The sequence below is a fragment of the Gadus chalcogrammus genome, chromosome 22, assembly GCF_026213295.1.
Source record: "Gadus chalcogrammus isolate NIFS_2021 chromosome 22, NIFS_Gcha_1.0, whole genome shotgun sequence".
NCBI classification, from domain to species: Eukaryota; Metazoa; Chordata; class Actinopteri; order Gadiformes; family Gadidae; genus Gadus; species Gadus chalcogrammus.
The window spans coordinates 7,044,613-7,063,882 of record NC_079433.1 but is presented as its reverse complement, the minus strand read 5'-3'; positions in this window follow the sequence as shown (position 1 = coordinate 7,063,882).

Sequence of the window (19,270 nt, the reverse complement as noted above, 5' to 3'; positions counted from 1 at the left end):
CGCGATCGACCGCGACAGCGGGGTATTTATGTTGAAGCTATTACCACGGAATTGATTTGACCTATTAGTTCCACTTCATTACTGAAAGGTCCTTAGACATGATGAAGAGGATACAAGTTGATAAAGATCTGCAAGGCTCCCAGTAAACTCAAACATCGACCGTGACAAATGAATTACAATGCAAGGGACAGCCAGGCTTGCACCTCTCTGGGGGGGATGTACAGCAAGGTGAACATTTTGTTGTACTTTATCACTGTTTTCTATGTAGTTGTTTAGATATTGTCCAAAAGGGTCCTACAGTGATTATTGTTATTACTATTGATTGCAGGGCCGAACATTTTGTTTTATTTAGTATTTTTCCTGAACGATTCATTGTATGACTGCATAACACTGAATTTTGACCAGCCAAATAGTCCAAACTATCTGTGATTGATTTGTGGCAGGTGTTTGTTTTAAGCAGGTAGAGAGTTAGGCATCTTGCCAATGCCTACAATTAAAAGTAAATAATTTGAATTGACCAGAAAATGTAAGGGTAAAGTAAGTTGGATGTGTTGTTCTTTTTCTTTTCGCTATAACGTTTCCATGCCGGGACGTAAATCGAGAACTTTGTGTTTGCCATCTTTTCCATTTAGCAAGGTTAAAAATAAAAAAATGACTGAATAGTTTTATAAGACCATCAATTATATTTTCAGGGGAGATTCAAAACAGACTTGTACCAATGTTACTCATATAGTGACTGCTAAATAAAAATGCGTTACGGTAAATTAATTGTGATGAAGTATAAACTTGGAAGTATTAAACTGCAAGATTTAGTTTTGAGGTTTAGAGGTAAATGTTTGGAATGAAATAACAAATGAAAAAGAAAAACATAATAATTTACATAATGGGAATAGTTAGTAAGATATATTGGGTGATTATTGCGTTCATAGAAGATGTATAAATGATTTGTTTGAATTTGCTCTCTAAATATTGAACGTATATTCCTTTCCGTTACTTGAAAGGGGATCCAATATTTAACGTCAACGTTAAGGAACTCCAAAAATGTAAGAAAAAGAAAGAAAGGGAATGGAAAAGGTAGAATAAAAGGAAGACAGAGAGGAAGAAAGGTAGAAAGTGGAGATATAAAGAGACAGAGGAAGAGAGAGAGCCAGACAGACAGACAGACAGAAGGGGTCCTTGGCTGTCCTTACTGCCGTATCCCCCTGAGCAGAAAGAGAAGACGCAGATGAACAAAAAAGGAGAGAAAGAAAAAAAAGGAAGAGTAGACAGTGGAGTCGGTTGGAATGGAAAATGTGAAGAGAGAGCCGGGGCAGAATGGTGGTTTCAAGCAGTATAAGTGTCCTATTGTCTGACTGCATGCAGACCAGGACTAGAGAATGCAAATAACCAACTTAAAAAAAACAAAAATATAATGAAACATTCATCTGCAATATAAATTCTGCTGTGTGTGTCTGTGTGTGTGTGTGTGTTTGGGTGTGAGTGAGTTTGTATGTGTCTGTGGCATTGGTTTCCATGTGTGTTTGTGTGTGTTTGTACTTTATGCTTGTGTGTGTGTGTGTGTGTGTGTGTGTGTGTGTGTGTGTGTGTGTGTGTGTGTGTGTGTGTGTGTGTGTGTGTGTGTGTGTGTGTGTGTGTGTGCGGTGTGTGTGGTTTTCATGTGTGTCTGTTTGTGTGTGTGTGTGTGTGTGGTTTTCATGCGTGTGTGTTGGTGATGTCTGTGTGTGTGTCTCTGTGTGCGTGTCTGAAAGAGTGTGTCTGTGTGAGTTTTTAAATGTCCATCTATACAGTGTGAGAGAGAGAGAGAGAGAGAGAGAGAGAGAGAGAGAGAGAGAGAGAGAGAGAGAGAGAGAGAGAGAGAGAGAGAGAGAGAGAGAGAGAGAGAGAGAGAGAGAGAGAGAGAGAGAGCAGAGCAGAGATAAACGGCCACGCTACACCACTCCACCGACGGAGCCCCCCGGAAGGCCTCTGTGATCGTGCGTTCCCTGGGAGGTGTTTGAACAGCGCAGACTTCTGCCTCCGCCGGGGCACCTGAGACGACCAGGGGGAGAGCCGCGGGTGTTCCACCAGGCCGGATTATATGGTTAGGACGGCCGCGTTGTGTTTGATTTATGCATCTGATACTCCCCGGACAGCAGCCCGATGCACAGAAGTTAGAGGGCACAAGTGGAGGAGGGGCCGCCCGGTGACATAAATCAAACAGGATGGACTCCTCTTACCACCCAGCGCCGCTTAATACCGCCGGCCCCCCCCCCCCGCCAGTCATCCTACACAAATAAATAAACACACATAAATCACACACGTCTGTCACCCGAGCCGGCCTGGGAGATGGCTCGGCGGTGGGCGAACACGTACATGCAGACGCACGCACACACACTCGCGGAAAAACCTGAATACACACACATGCACATGCACACGCGCGCAAGAAAGCCGAAATACATGGGCATGCACCACACACACCCCTACGGCGCACACACGCACGTGCGCACACACACACACACACACTCACACACTCACACACTCACACTCACACTCACACACACACACACACACACAAACACAAGAGCCAAAATACACACACACACACACACACACACACATACGCACATAGATACACAGGTGCCTATTTGTCTCTATGATCTTCTAGCTATGACAGATTGACAGATAAACAGACGGATAATGCTAAATATAAGGATGAAGTGGTTGAATAAGACGGACACGGACAGAACACAGAAAGGAAAGAAAGATAAGGAGCTAGTTAGTACTTAGTGCCAGTGTGTATGTGTATGTAGAGAACGAAAGAGCTCTTAGCTGTAGCTGTTAGCGCTAGTGTGTGTAAGATCACTGGAGAGACAGATGGGCAGGCCAGCAGCGATGGCCTCTAAACTCAAACCAGCTTTTTCCTTTACAGTTGACTTTCTGCTTTCTGCCTGCTTGTGTATGTCTGTCTGTCACGGCATTCCCTTTCTCTCACTCTTTCACTCTCTCTCTCTCTCACTCTTTCTCTCTCTCTCTCTCTCTCTCTCTCTCTCTCTCTCTCTCTCTCTCTCTCTCTCTCCTCTCTCTCTCTCTCTCTCTCTCTCTCTCTCTCTCTCTAACGTTAGTTTGTTTGTGTGTGGTTAATCCCCCCCCCCACTATTGAGAAATCGGTCAAAAAAGTTAGCAGCACGTTTTCTTCATTATTCATGCAAAGTCTCGACTTAAATGGATTTTTTAAGCATAGCTTTCAGAATGAAATTGTCCCGAGATAAGGTATTGCTGACCATTTTAATGTTCAATAGTATATGAATGTTGATTCCGATTTTCTATGAATTTGTTGCATAATTCAATTAATATAAATCAGTGATGTGGGGATTGTGTAAATAAGTGGCTATCCAAGTCTATAAAAGTAAGTAGAACTTATAAACTAAGTAAGACTAAGAAAGACTAGTAAACTAAGTAGACGCAAGGATGTATAACTTAAATAGAAGATTTGTATAATTACATATTTGAATTAAATGATTTACTTTTATTGTGTTCATATTTATACTCGATTTATTTTTTTTAGCCCCAATCAATAGGGTTAATATTATAGATTTTTTGTATGTGTTTTAAACATTTCATATATTTATTACAATGTTCAACAAATTCCATTACCACTAATTATAAATACCAAATATTCCAACAAAGAATATGTGCATTGCGTAAAATGTCAGAAGGATATATAATCTTAAAAGAATCACACTTTTTATGTAGCTCCTATTAATTTATCCTTATTATATGGTCCATCATAAGCCCATTATAAGAGCACATTTTTAAAACATTGTTTTAAAGCTACTTTGCATTTAATTGCACTTTATTTCTCAGTTGCACTGGAAAACCAACAGTCTCATTGTGAGTAGTCTGTGAGGTGCACAGTGTTCAGAAGGCACGTAAACATATATTGGCTCCATTTAATTGGATGTCAGAAGAAGTACGCCCAAATTTACTAATAATAATTGTTCCCTATAGTTTTGCGACCCGCTGGGCCATTTAATTTGTATGGATCTCGGGCCTCTGTATGGAGTGATATTACAGAAATACATGTATAATAGTGAGAAAGTTCCCCACTGTTCTTCCGTGAGCCAAATAACTGGGTAACAAGAATATAGTCACATGACGGAAATAAAAATCAACATACACAAAACACACAATAAGGACTCAATCATTCAACAATGACTTTGCTAAAAAAATGTGTGCTTCGTATTGTATCTATTTACCCATTCTATATTTCAATGACAAACTGTATTTTATATTTGAAAACATACGTTGGCATACGTTTTCAAAGGGAATGATCGTGATTCCAAATCGTCTGTTTTCAGTGTTTGCACTCAACCAATGAACCCAAAGGAAGGTTGGTATATAGGACTGAGCTATTTTCTAAATGTTTGTTTAATACCAGCTCATATTACTTTAGATTAATGTCATGCTCTGTGCTCACCTGTGCTAACGATTAGCGCTGTTTTGCATCACCGCACCAACCTCCAAACTGTCAGTTGTCACAATGCTACGATGCTTACGGATGATTTTTAGGCTTGTCACAGAGGCCCAGGTCTGAAACAATTACCTCACAGACGAAAGGAACTCGCATAGGGTTTATGCTAATAAGGCCAGAATGTACTCAAGAGGCCATGAGGTCTAAAATTGGCACCAGGTGGGACAGAACAATACGTTTTTATGGAGTTTAATAACCTTGCTCAAATGTTGCCTGTACCGTCTCCTATTCTGCTCCATTTGTTTGAATAAGTTTATGTTACCAAAATGGACGTAAACTAAATCATACCAAACGTTTGTCTAGTTTACTCATGATTCCCATAGGCTACTGTACTCACAAATATGCCATTACTTAAATTTTTACAGGGTTATAAATAAAAAGAAACATCATGAAAGCTTTAAATGTAAGAGCAAAGCATTCACATAAAGAACATTTGTAGAAAATACAGTTGTGTGAAGTATATTACTACCGGTAAACTGCCGGGAAATGGTAAATGTAATCATTATGGAAATGTAGGCTGTACTCCTAGTCGAACCAGACGCAAAGGCCTATATATATATAGGTTGTGATACTTTTCTCAAGAGATGAAGACCTGACTGCATTTCATGCTTTATTTACACTTTAACCACTAACACTATCCTAATCTTTACAATATCCCATTGTATAGCACTGGGAAACATGTCCATTCCTAACATTAAAAGATCAGCGTGACACACTTCCGACAAATATTGTCCTTCTTCTCTCTTCTGTAAGCATGTTTCTTTGTTCCTCTTCTCCCTTGCATGTTCACTACGTATTGTCTTGTCAACAGCACGGCATACTAAAGCAAGCACAACAAACAAGCCTACTCCCAGGTGTCTCTGGAGGCGGATCCACCACAAATCATGCCTAATTACCGCTTATTTCCCTGTTAGAGCGAGCTAATATGTTGCCCCAATTACATGTTGTAGCAGAAACCGGGTACACCAATTAGCACACATCCTAACCGGCTAACCGTTTCCTTTACCATTGGCGGAGGCCCATTCAGATGGGCTGAACGTCACACCGCCGTTCTCTGTGAAGCCCGGTGAGTACCTGCCTACATTCCCCGCGTGGCTACCTGCTCACACTCAATCATAACTGACAGGCCACTGGGTGGTGGCTAATTGGCGATGTTGAATTTGGGCCTAGGATGTCTTCTTAAAATTTGGTCAAGGAGGTCCTCATTATTATTACGAGGGGCATATATTTGATTTAGTTTCTCTTTTGATTTGTGTCGGACGATCAATCAAAGTCAATGCCAGGGACAATTCGGTCATATTTAATATTAGAAGGGACCTATTCCGTCCATCCTTGGCCCGAAACATATGCCTGTGGATTTATTTCACTGCTATTTTCATAATAATACTGTTGACTGTTTCATTTTCAAATAGTGAAAATGAAACAATAGCAAATTGCTCTTGTTACCCATTACAATGTATGAACACATATAGAGCACTCTGAAAGTATTGCTCTTACACATGTTTGTTTTCTAAACTGTAACTCAATAAGGTTGCCGAGGTGCACTACAACTCCACACAGTTCCCTGTACCTCAGAGGGCTGCACACTCAAATCCCTTTGCTGTGGGATCCGTTACACAACTACGGCTGCAAAAAAACCTACCATACACTTCAAATACTGCGTGTTGTATGCTTTTGTTTTGGCCTTCTGTTGAATTTGGAGTGCACTTTGCTGAGCTGGGCCATCTCCTCCAGACGTAGCTATTATGCAATAATACCATTTATTTATTTATTTATTTCTTCATTATTGTCATTCAGCACAATTTTGTGTAGTTCCTCCATTTTCCTTGCTTTGCTAAATGACTGTGCATAAATGTAAACTCATGGGGTTGCAGAAGAACTCCCACAGCAGATAACTAGGGCTACCTTTCCACTGGGCTAACCTGCAGCCCAGTGGAGAGAGGGTTCTTCACCCCAGGTGAGCCCCCCTGCCCTTCCCTGAGCAGAAGCCCAGTTTCCCATGCAGATGTCTTGACAGGAACCCTGTGGTGGGACTCCCCCGCCCTGGCCCTGGCGGTGTTTGGACTGGCTGTGGTCAGAGGTCTGCGTAGATAGCTGCCCGGCGGGCTCTCTTCCTGGGCTACAGACCTAGGGCGAGCCAGAGGGGCGGCTCCGCGACCGAAGAATATCCCTTTTGATAAGTACATTAGCTTGCCTATTAATGAATAGTCATAGCAGTAATAAGATAATTAATTATGTTCGAAACTAAATATTGTTTATCTTCCTTCAAACAGTGAAAACCCCAGTAATGCAATGGAATATAAAATTGAGAGAGTTGAGAGACACCATTTTTTTATTAGTTCAATTTATCATCTACTGGCTAGTATCTATCTATCTATCTATCTATCTATCTATCTATCTATCTATCTATCTATCTATCTATCTATCTATCTATCTATCTATCTATCTATCTATCTATCTATCTATCTATCTATCTATCTATCTATCTATCTATCTATCTATCTATCTATCTATCTATCTATCTATCTATCTATCTATCTATCTATCACTATGTCTCTATCTATCTACCTGTCCAACAATCTATCTAAAGGCTAGTATAGCATTTAATAATAAGTTTAAGTTTTTTTTTGAAACTTTTTTTGTTACTTAGAATTTACTAAAGCTGTGATGCTCACTTTTCATTTATTGAGAACATTTCAGCAGAATGCTGTATCCTGCCCTCGTGAAGTCGGCATCATTTAAACCATCAAATATATATAACTGCATTTAAAAACGAAATCTCGATTTTTGTATAGATAAGAATAGTTTATTATACTAAAATATATATTGAAGAAAACAGCAAGGGCAATCAAGTATTTCAAACACACAAGCGCCAACATGCGATTCACACTTTGCATATAACCACTCTATAAAGTTATTACTTTGCTACAACCGCCCACTGCATCCTAAACCGTCCACAATCAGTGCTCCTGCACTAACTTTGTAACACGTTGTTATCGCGGGGCGAGATCTCCGCTGAGCGGAGTTTCCCCTTTAAGAGCGTGTCTTCGGGGTGGCGCTTTCTCCCATCAAGGCTTCTTGATATTAATAGCGCCGCTGTGTCTTCCTCTTCTGACGTAATGCCCACAGCTAGCCTACAGACAGACGAGCAGAAAGGTCCTGTCACAGCTAGGCGATAACACTAGTCTGAAAAACACACAACCTAGCCGCTCTGCCCTGCTTTGGCGTGACCAGCAAAATCCCGGCGCAGAGCCGCTTAACATTGCCATCGTTACCACATCGGAATTGCGTAGTTTCAGAGCCAAATCACCCACTAAACAGTCGGTATTAGCCTAGTTTGATACGCTGCCGTGGAGCCTTAACTCTACCTCTCTTCCCCCCCTTCTCAGACCCAACAGACAAGCCAAGAAACAGTCACCCCGAATCGACATCATCAACAAACAAAAAAAAAGCCCACAAAGAGAGACGAAGCAGCCAGCCAGCAAAACCATCCAGCCACCATCTTAACAGGCTGCTCAGAGAGAGAGAGAGAGAGACAAACACAGAGACACAGGGCTAATGCTGGTCTGATCAACAGGTAAGCGGCAGCACACTAAACACAACAAATACACAACAACCGCCTAGTGGGTGCTGCAGTGGCGCTTCTAGAAGCCGAGATCGTAGCGTGGACGCCCGGCCGAGACCGCACGTTGTACGGGGTGGCTGGCTGGCTGGCGGATGCATGCGTGTGTGTGTGTGTGTGTGTGTGTGTGTGTGTGTGTGTGTGTGTGTGTGTGTGTGTGTGTGTGTGTGTGTGTGTGTGTATATGTGTGTGTGTGTGTGTGTGTGTGTGTGTGTGTGTGTGTGTGTGTGTGTGTGTGTGTGTGTGTGTGTGTGCGCGCGGTGGGCTGACGAAAAATAAACGCTGGGTATCAACAAGTAATTTAACGGGTAACACACTGACTGCAGCCCCCCCACGCTACAGGGATGAATCAGCTTGTTGTAGTGCTGGTAGTTTTTAGTTTGTGTGCACTGGTCTTATGTAACTATAACGGCCTCAGAGTGGCGGTAGGGGAAGGAAGATTTGCTGAATGAGAGAGAGGGAGAGAGGGGAGAGGAAAAGTGTGTGGCACCGCTTTGAATTCACATGGCATTTAGATTTGGTTGGGTCAGACACACGCTTCACAAATACAAATAAGGGCTCCTGCGGACGGGATAGCTGGCTACCGCCTCCATTGTGATGCCCGTGGAGGACACAGGGGACGTGTTGTGACTTTGTCGCTACAAGGTTAGTTTTTCGTTTTTTTTTGTTTGTGTTGTTTATCTGCTTATCTACTTTCATTGATTTCCGTTAGTGAGGTCCTGAGATGTGGATTGATGAAGTTTGAAACCGTGGACCCCCTCCCGGGAGTGACTTTCTATAAGTAACGCGGTTATTCGCGAGTTAGATTGTGTTATGTGTTTTCTTTCGTTGTTTGCTTGTTTATTCGGACTTAATCCCGAAGTCAGAGTTGATACTCAAGTTCAGACGTGGACGTCCTATCGTCCTCCGTGTGACGCACGAACAAGAGAGAGGTGCTCATGGTGAACCGTTTTAAAGTGAGTTTGATAGCGGGCTGTTTGTGTTGATCCACCGGGGGACTGTGAGAAAGTGTGTGGCCCAGATGAAAGAGTGTTGTCTCTGAACGGGGCGGGGGTGGGGGGGGGGGGAGATCGCAGCGGATATCGCGCTTTTCCTCCTCAACTCCTTCATTGTTATACGAAGTTTCGGAGTGCGGCGGCGTGGTGGATGCGACACAGAGTCCCACTTCAAAACAACTTCACAACTACTAACTAAAGTTAAAACCTAGGGTAGTAAAGTGGGAGCTGGTAACACCGGTTGATGTCGGGGAATCTTGAACTGCTTTTCCCCTGAACTTGAGGGGGGGTGGTGGAAAAAAAAGTTTCCCCCGTTCGTAAGTAACTGCGATGTTCCTTTGAGATAAGAGCGGGTAGGCATGACAACTCGCTGCGGAGACCAGGGTATGTGGAGGCAGCACAAAAGAGCCACACAGATTGCAAAGGACGCCTTTTAGATAGCCCCGGCGTTTCTATAACTCTGAACCCATCGAACTGTTTAAGTGCCCACTTTTATTTCACAGATAACTTAAATTATCCTGGAGAGAGAGAGAGAGAGAAAAAAAAGAGGAAGAGTTGAATTGGCAACTCTTCCAAAGCAGAGAGGCCATGCAATTCTCAAATAAACTTAGGGTCTATATTTATTCTTTCTCAGACTCGTAAAGAAGTTTCTTTATATTTTATGTATTTAATTATTCTTGGGGTAACCCATACTGTTCTGTGGCAAGAATTATGAGGATTTTTCAAATTTGTGATTTAAAGATCTCCAGCAATTCGTTTTTAGTACTTGTGTGGAGAGAATTATTATAGGCCTATGAATTCAGTAAGACAACCTGTAGGTGCTCAGAGTCGATGAATAGTTCTTTAAGGGCTAAACATAATATAATAAAGGTCATAAAATGATAATAAGCACAATGTTTATGGGAGCTGTCTATGGGATCGGTTAAAGATAATCTGTTGGAGACTTAAGAAGGGAGTGAGGACTACACAGTAGTATTAGTAGTAGTAGTATACCTTGAGGCAAAACCCCGTAGTCAATCTGTAGTTATGATATGGTCATTTGTGATGTGTGATAAGATGGTATCTTGTGGCACAGTTATGTGTGTTAAGTGTTTGTCGTTGTTACTATTGTGTGTTACTATCAAATAAAGAGATTATAATGTGAAATTGAATATGATAATTTCTACGTAAAATTCAATTATTAGTCAAAAGTAGTGTATGTTTGTATACAACATTTTCACTTGACACATTTTTTTCAGAATGCTTTTTAAAACTTTTGCAAAACTTCCAAACTTTCACTGGGCTGCGAGCTGTGGTTCGCTGTTGGTGGGACACGCTGAGCGACTAACTGTTGCTGTTTTGGTCCAAAGTTATTTCCATTTCTAAATTGAACAAATGACGCACAGAGGGACCTCCGCTGCGCATTCAGTGCTTGCTCTGAAGTCATGTTACTTTTATCTGGACAGTTATTGATGGGAGAGTATGGTTATGAAACTGTGATGGCCAATACTTTCTGTCTAGTGTCATGCTTAATGCAAGACCAAAGAAAAGTATAGGGATCTCTAGCAAACCACTTTCAAAGGAATGGTTTTGCAGACCGTGGACCTTCTCAAGTGACACGTTTAGCGATGGCCCGAACAAGTACCTATGAATCTCGTTGATTGTTGGCATGGGGAATTGAAATGTGTTTATTATATTATTCACAAGATGTGGGAAGTTTCTGAACTTTCTTAAGGGTGTGTTCGATGTCTCTTAAAATGACATGGTGGCTTATAATATTGTTTAAGGCCCAACTCTGGAATGTCGTTTTTTTAATCATTTTAATTAATCTTATTCCGGTGTGTGTGTGGGGGGGGTGTGTGTGTGTGTTTATCTGTGCGTGTGTGGATTTCTTTCATAGACCTCTTAAAAACCAGATCATCTACTTCTCCCTGGTAGCATCCGTGTCAGGCAAAGCAGGCAATGTTCTTAATTTAAACTTAAAGTATTTTCAGGAGAGAAGGAAAACCTACAATATACACCCGCCGGCCCTCTCTTTCCCCCCGCACTCTCCTCATTCTCTGAAACCTTTTTACAACGTGTATAACCGTCTTATTACAGCCACGATGGACCCTGACAAAAGTGAACTACTTATCGCACTGAGCCGATCGCTTCTTACCCCCCGGTCCGATGGAAGAATCCCAACTGCATGTGATCTGTCTCCCTTTTTAAACATTCAGCAACTCGGAGCAAAGTTCCCCTGAAAGCAACGGAGCCATCCACCCTCCATACTAGATAACTCTCGTACTTCTTCCCCCTTCCTTTCCTTTGTTTGTGTTTCTGTGCGTTACAACCTTGTTCTACGCCGCTGTTAAAACGGCACAGCCAGTTGACGACTTCCTAAAGACAAGATGTGCATGTGTGTGTGCGTGAGCACGCGTTTGTTTGCGTGTGTGTGTGTGCGTGTCCATCCTACAGTGGGTTTCTGTGTGCGGAAGAGAGAGTGCCCTGGCCCTCTCATATGGCCGCAACATGTGAAGTTTCTGAATTGGAAATACAGAGGGAGAAAAAACGTTTGGACAGACGTGGGGTGGAGAGAGGGAGCGATGGATCGAGAGACCTAGAGAGAGACAGTGAGAGACGGGAAGAGAGAGAGCGAGGGGGAAAAGCAACATGGGGCTAGCCATGTCAGAACCGTCCTGTTCAATTGGTGGAAACGTATATCTTGTGTTTTATTGATGGTTTACGGCTCTGTAAGGCATTATGAGGAACAAGTGTAGAGGTTTAGCGGGCCCGCCAGTCTCTGGGCTCCCTGCTTGTTTTAGGAGCAGAGGTACTTCTGTGTAAGGCGAGAGAGGGAGAGATGTGGGGAGAAGGCAGTGTAAACAGGTTGTATTGAAGTCACTTTCAATTCACTTTAAGTTGGTTGGTCCCGTTTGCTCACCCAATCAAAATTGAAGGGAGACTTGAGACAGAAAAAAAGAGAGTTGTATTTCAAAAAGATTGGTATGAGATTATTTTGCTCAAAAAGACGAACACTCAATTTACTGATAAAGATTAAAAATCCAAAGGGTAGTTGACCTTTGATGAATTTTGTATCATATCGTCTATCTTATAAATGAACTTTACATAAATACATTTACATGGTGTTTTAGTAATACATTTTATGTCTGGCTTATATGCATGGAAACCAATTTTGACCAAATAAATTAAAAATAATGTTAGGAGGACCTGGCAATTAAATAAATATATATATATAAAATTGATGATTAACTAAAGTAAAAAGTACATTAACACATTGGATAAATATCATGCAATATTCATCCATAAAATGTTTTTATGTTTTGTTTATGATATATCTCTATATAGATAGACATAGATTTAAATAAAATGATTCCACAAACATTTAATAAATACACTTTTTCTATCAGAATTGTTTTTTTAGTAGTCGCATCAAAAATGTGTTCAAATGCCAGCACAAGGAAAGGAGAGAAGGCGAGGTACAGAATAGAAAATGTCTAGATGCAGGTTAAAGATATCACTTTTTCCCGCCCAAATCCTTTCCAAACAGTGAGTGACAAGCAACCCCGTCTCATGCTAGCCAGCGGCGCAGCGCAGAGCTAACTCCAGATTGGACCTAGCGCAGCCTGGCCCTGCCGCTGGTTCTTCTCCTCTCCGGTGCTGGCCTTGTTTGGAGATAAGCTCTTAGCGGATCACAGCCTCGTTCCGGAGATAACCGGCCCGCTTAGAAAATGGAAACTTATGACGAAGGTCCCGTCCGACCACAGTGGAATACCATGCAGCCTTTTTATGCAAGGTTTGTTGATCGTGTTTGGAAAATGTGGTCTGATAGGTAGCTTGTGATTCATGGGTTTAGTTTATAACGTCACGCACTGCACTTTTAATCTTTTATGATGGTGTTTAATCTTTAATGATGGTGTTTTACAGTCTATCAGTTTGAACTAATCTAGGTGTGGTAGTTTTCAAGAGATGAAGATAAAGATGAATTGGTTAAAGTCTTAATCACTGTGAATCACAGGGAACATTGTGCCCTTTTCTCCCATAACTAGTTGAACCTGTCTGCCTGTTTTCTGCTTTCGTAGGATTTGATCACACCCAAACAAGTGTTTGAATGTGGAAAACATTCAACTTGGGTTTATTCAATATTATCTTTGAAGTTGGCCCTGTGAATTACATTTTTTAATCCTAAAACTTTGAAAGGAGGTTCTGGCAATTTAATATTAAAACATAAAGTGCAGAATGTATGGGTGTAGTCTCTACACAAATCAGTGTTTGTTTTTCAGAGTTGTCAAGAGAGCAGGGTGATGTTGTGGCCGATGCAAATTCATCTTAGAAAAATATGTAATTTTGTACATGATACACAGATGGTCCCTTTTCTCATCTGAAAAATCAGCTTATCTCCATGTAAAGGGTAGAGTTGAAGAATATTGACAATTGTTTATTTGCATATTGTGCTTATTGTTGTCTTTTTTCTGCTTGTGTGATAGTTCTTATTTTTTGAAGATTTTTTTTATTTAGCAACTGATTGTGTGCTGATCATGCCGGCTTTCTGTAGCATTATTATCCACTTTCTAAACGCTAGCCTCATGTCTATAGTCAGTCACTTCATCATATCATCCCTGTCCACTATTTCCTGTTTACCATTTTTTACCGTCCTTTAAAGCCATAGTTATGAAGCCTCTCTTCCTTTATCTGAAGAGTTTTACTCAACATAACACCTCCCCTGAACGATGATGTGTCTCGCTTACGCTCTAATTTACAGACGGTCCCTAACACCACATCGCTGTTTTCTCCCAATAAGAAGCGAAGGATAGCATAAAGGGTATCAGCCAGCCATCCTTAGCGAGGTCTGCGGTTAAGATGAAGGAAAGCATCCATTCGTCATGGGCAGTTTGTTTAACGGACAACATCTCATTGCGGGCCCGCCGGCGATCTTGGTTAGCAGGTCCAGCCCTGGCACTTCCTTTGTTATTAGGGGCCGCAGGTTTTATTGATGTCCCAGGGACACAAATGTTGTTTTTCTAGAACTATCCGCTCCTCTTTTGTTGTGTTTCTGGGCTTTTACGATTTAACGCTTATGATGGATTTTATCATTCGATGAGCAATGCAGAGATTCCGGAGCGTTCTCCCCTTGTCGACTGTTCAGGGGAAATGCAGTAAAAAAAATGTATCTTTGATTAGGGTACAGTGTCTTGTTAGGGCTCACATTGGCATATACTTCTTTACTTTTAAAATATATGTATTTTAAACTTTGCAAACTTTCTTCCTAGATGGCTGATATATTTTTTACCCTGAGTGTCCACACTGTGGACTATTCTCTGGCATGGACTCACAAACATAGGATGGAATGGGAGTTAAATTAAACATGAATTCCCTTTGAAAGTATGCCTGCTTTGACTTAGCTGTGACTCAACTGAAATATGCTGCAGTAAGCGTGACGGTTACCTGTTAGTACATTGTAAACACCTGTTGACATGGGTTTCATTTCGTATGTAAAAATGTTTGTTCAAATTATTCTCTGACTTCGGTAACGATGACATCTTGAATAATATTTGAGATTAGAACATTATGAAATCTTGGAAAATACGATTTATTTTGAATGGGTGTGGAATCGCTGTGCTTACATTTCCTATTTATAGACACACACACACAGATAATGACATTTTTTCTTCAATTGGATGGGCCATGAATACCTACCTTATTTCCTCCAGACATCGAACTTTATTATCGAGCTCCATTTCCAACATTCAGCCAGTAACATTCTCTTAGATAATCTCCCGTAAATCTAACTTAAACACGCATCTCGGAGTAACAGAAAACGTTTTATTTGACCCTGAAAAAAAACTGAAAACCCAAGAGCGTGGACCACACAGGAAAAGGCAGTTGGGTTCTTGAAGATTCTAGACAGTCCGCTGCCAATGCTGGGTCGAGGCCATCGCTGGATGATGGTTTTTCCACAGCGATAGACGCCGTTTCTGATTCCATCACCGCCACTGCCTGCGCTTGATGTGTCTGTTTTTTATTTTTTTTATTTTATACACAGTACGCCCTCAGTCCCCTATTCGGTAATCATATCCCAGAGTAGGCCTTCTCACTCTCCACCCCGCCTGTCTATACTCCCCCCCCCCCCCCAAAAAAAAAAAACCTTGCTCCAACAGTTTTTTTTTTGCTTGCTTTTAACTTTAGAAACAGTACAGTAGAACTGAAGTTGGACTGGGTTTTGAGTCCAACTTTGTAGAAAGTTCCTTGACGTTTATGAAACACTTTCTTCAAAGGCAAACCCGTGCGCTGTCTGTCGCCATGTCAAAATAGGAAATCAGTGGAAGGATGCATTGGGATTAAGTTTACTAAACACTTCAAAGACCCCCTTGATGGAGCTACAGTTTGCTAACGACATAATTCAGCCTTCTTCCTCTCATGTCAAATCACAAACATTTCAGTTTCGGTATCCGGAATCAAGGTGTTTTCAAGAATCTTTTTACAAATTTCCAGATGCAGGGAATCCCCCAACCAAACTTGAATCAGCAGGTTATTTTTTTGGTGGTTTTGTTGTAGCTATCTTTACTGTCAATGGCAAAGTACTCCAAACTGTCCCTTTGTTATGACTCATCAATTGTGTGTGTGTGTGTGTGTGTGTGTGTGTGTGTGTGTGTGTGTGTGTGTGTGTGCCCTGTCATGCAAGGCAGCCTAAAATCTCTCCTTTGGTCTGTGCACATCTGTCACTGGATCACTCACACTGTTCTCTTCCGTTAATGCGCTCATGATTTAGAACGTGACCTGATACCCCAAAACACTGCTGGCGGAAATTTATACGGTTTCCTTTCAAAAATACCCGGTGTGTGTATTTGAATGTCATGCCATCCGCGTTCCTGCGCTTTGTTTTGCGTATCTAACAGAAAGAAAACAAACAAGCAAAAAAAGACCAGCGATAATGGTGTAAGTGCGGCTAAACATGCACACCCGCATCCACGCTGATTACCAACAAGTACCGTTTCAGTGTGTTTGTGTGCGTGTGTTTGTTAATGTTAAGCCACTTAAGAAACTGCATTGTGAGATCTAAGTTAACTAGCTTATATGGGCGCATTTGCCATACTGCGATTAGTAAAATGTTTTGCAACAATATTTCATAATGCTGCTTTTTGTGTAATTAAAGCCATGTGTTTGCGTGCATGTGGGTTATGCGTGTTTATCTTATGCCACGTGAGTGCCAGTCTTTTAAGGTTTAGTTTATAACGACTGGCCTACCTGCTGTAGAAGGCAGTTTTTTTTTTTTCGCCGGCTTCTAGAACCAGCCTATGAGATCCCTGGCGTATACACAGCACGCTTATACAGATTGAAAGACACACACACACACACGCACACGCACACGCACACACACACATACATACACACACACACACACACACACACACACACACACACACACACACACACACACACACACACACACACACACACACACACACACACACACACACACACACACACACACCTCCACACACCCCCATTAGTATAGCAGTCTGGGGTCTGGCTGAAACATCTGGTGGCTGAGTAAGTTTTCAAAGTAGTCTTTGTCCTCACTCTGGGCATGCATTTCTGCATGTGTGCACACATGTGCCGGCCTGTGCGTGTGTATGCGTGTTTTGGCGTGTGCGCGTGTCTGTGTATGTGTGTGCGGGCGTGCGCATGTGTGTAATGAGGGTCAGACTTTTAACGGCGTCCTGTCAAATTAAAACTGATTTAAGCAGCTACTTATACATTTTTTTTTTATTAAGTGAATGACCAGTCTAGCCTTGCTCGATGGTGTGTGTTTGTGTGTGCGTATTTGTGTGTGTGTGTGTGTGTGTGTGTGTGTGAGTGCCTCCATGCTAATATGATCAGAATAAAGATTTCAGCATGTTGCTAATACCTTTTTTTTCGTCGTTTTTTCCGTCCCTTAATGAAGTCAATCGGCCCCACCTCCATCAGTAAGGCAGTGCTCTGTGTTTATGACTCAATGGCTGCCTCATGTCATACCGGCGGGGGAGTCCCCCCCCCCCCCTTTAAACTCGCCGTCTGGTTGGACACTCATCGGAACGGCTCTCGTCAGCTAGTCTTGTTGTTGACGAAGTGGTACCTAGGGAAAAGAGCTCATGCTACAGGTAGTTTGAGGATGAAAGATGGCTGAGACACCCGGTCCAAAATGTATCCCACTGAAAGGATTGAAAGGATCCGGTATCATGGTAACGGTATGTCCCAAGTTGTGAACCAATAGAACGTTTTGGCCCCTCAAACTTCTGTATAATACAACATTTTGGAATGGCCATTTCTCTTGTCGATGCTAATAGGGCTATGGCTATTAATGGTTTTGTCTCAGGGCCCTGTCTTTTTTTTTTTTTTAAAGATTTATTTTTGCATTTTAATGCTTTATTATAGAGTGAGATGGAGAGGAAGGTATGGGAGATGGAGGGGAGGACATTCAGCAAATGACCACGGGCAGGACTCGAACCCGGGTCGCTGCGTTTAGGACTGAGCCTATATGGTACGCGCTCTGCCTGGTGAGCTGCTAGGGCGCCCCCAGGGCCCCGTCTTTTTAACCAGCCTCTCAATGCTTGTTGTCAATCTTGGTCCAGTGCACATGGGTGGAGTTGTACCTCGGACGGAGAGTAAGATGTGGAGGTCGGCATTAATCTGATTGGTGTTTGATCGATGATATTCGACCGGGTATTCACCATGGTCAGGGCGCATGCTTTTGACACACATCCACGGCGCTGTTCACCTGACCATACTTGGCTTCCAAGCCAAGGGTGTGGTTTAAGAGAAGGTCATAGGGTTTGTCCGCGACCTCCCCAGTTCTACTCTACGCAGTTTGGCCCCTGATTAGTGAAACTATCGGCGCCCCCACCTGTCCTGGGGGGGTCACTAAACAATCATGAAACCCCATAGCGCTGCATTGGGGTGGCGCTTGGTTTTAACATCAGGGTGAGATAATGAGGAGTGTTGTGGGACTGTATAGGAGCATTCATTTCATATCCAACCTTAGATGGAACGCAGACCCCATGGAGCCCGTGAACCATTCTCACCACCCAAATCAGCTGAAACATCGACGTGTGGCTGCTTGGCCTTGGCCGACTAGCTTCAGATCGTCTTTTGCCTTAAAACCATTTTTTAAATGTGAGCGTTGCTTTTTGACTTGTTTGCATTGGCAACACACCGCAGGAGTCATTGCTTAAATTTGTGCGGGTGATGATAGATGTGAAGCTAGCTGAATCGTTTACACAGCGTCTCTTCATTGTTGCTGTAAATCCCAAAGGCAGTCTTGTGCCCTCGCGAGGCAGTTTGAGAAGACCTGGCTGTTGTCTACGTTCCTTAAAGGTTAACGGCAGTGCCAAGACGGGTTACGCCCATACGGTCTGTACCACAATTAATATGAGGTGTGTGACTCTGTATTGCTGTACTTAGAAGTAATCGGCAACAAATACTGGCTACTGCTGCTACTCTTTGCTGTACCTAGTCTGTTGCGCAACCAAAACCTTTGTTTCTGTTTTTTTGGGATAACCGCAGCTAATTACTTTGTACCTAGCTATAACCGCCTTGATATCAACCTGGATTAATCTGATCTCACTTGAAGTCATTTAATACAAAGTAAGTCCATGGTTTTTCAGTGTGGCGCTAACACTAGCAGAGATACACTGATTTTGAAGGGATAATTGTAAACGTAGCACTTTTTAGAGTTTCGTATAGGGAAGTGTATCTTTGGCCTCCCAGCCACAAACCTTTTTTGTTTAAAATAATACTGGCTGGTTTCTAAGGAGACCAATATACTTGGTATGAATGCAGAATCAGGAAGCTAGAGATCTGGAGCATTTTAAACCATTTTTCCTTCTAACTAATGCTAATCAGAGGTCACACTTTGATGTTACTAAAAATGTCATTAAGCGGCATACGAACATCCTTAAAATACAAAGTAGGCGATCTATCTATGACATTTTTCAGACTTGCTATGGTCAGCATCTTTCTTTTACCCTTTTGAAGAAGTCAGTTCAAATGCTGTGTGTGTGTGTGTGTGTGTGTGTGTGTGTGTGTGTGTGTGTGTGTGTGTGTGTGTGTGTGTCTGCGTGCGTGCGTGCGTGCGTGCGTGCGTGCGTGCGTGTGTGCGTGCCTGTGTGTGTGTGGAGCGGGATG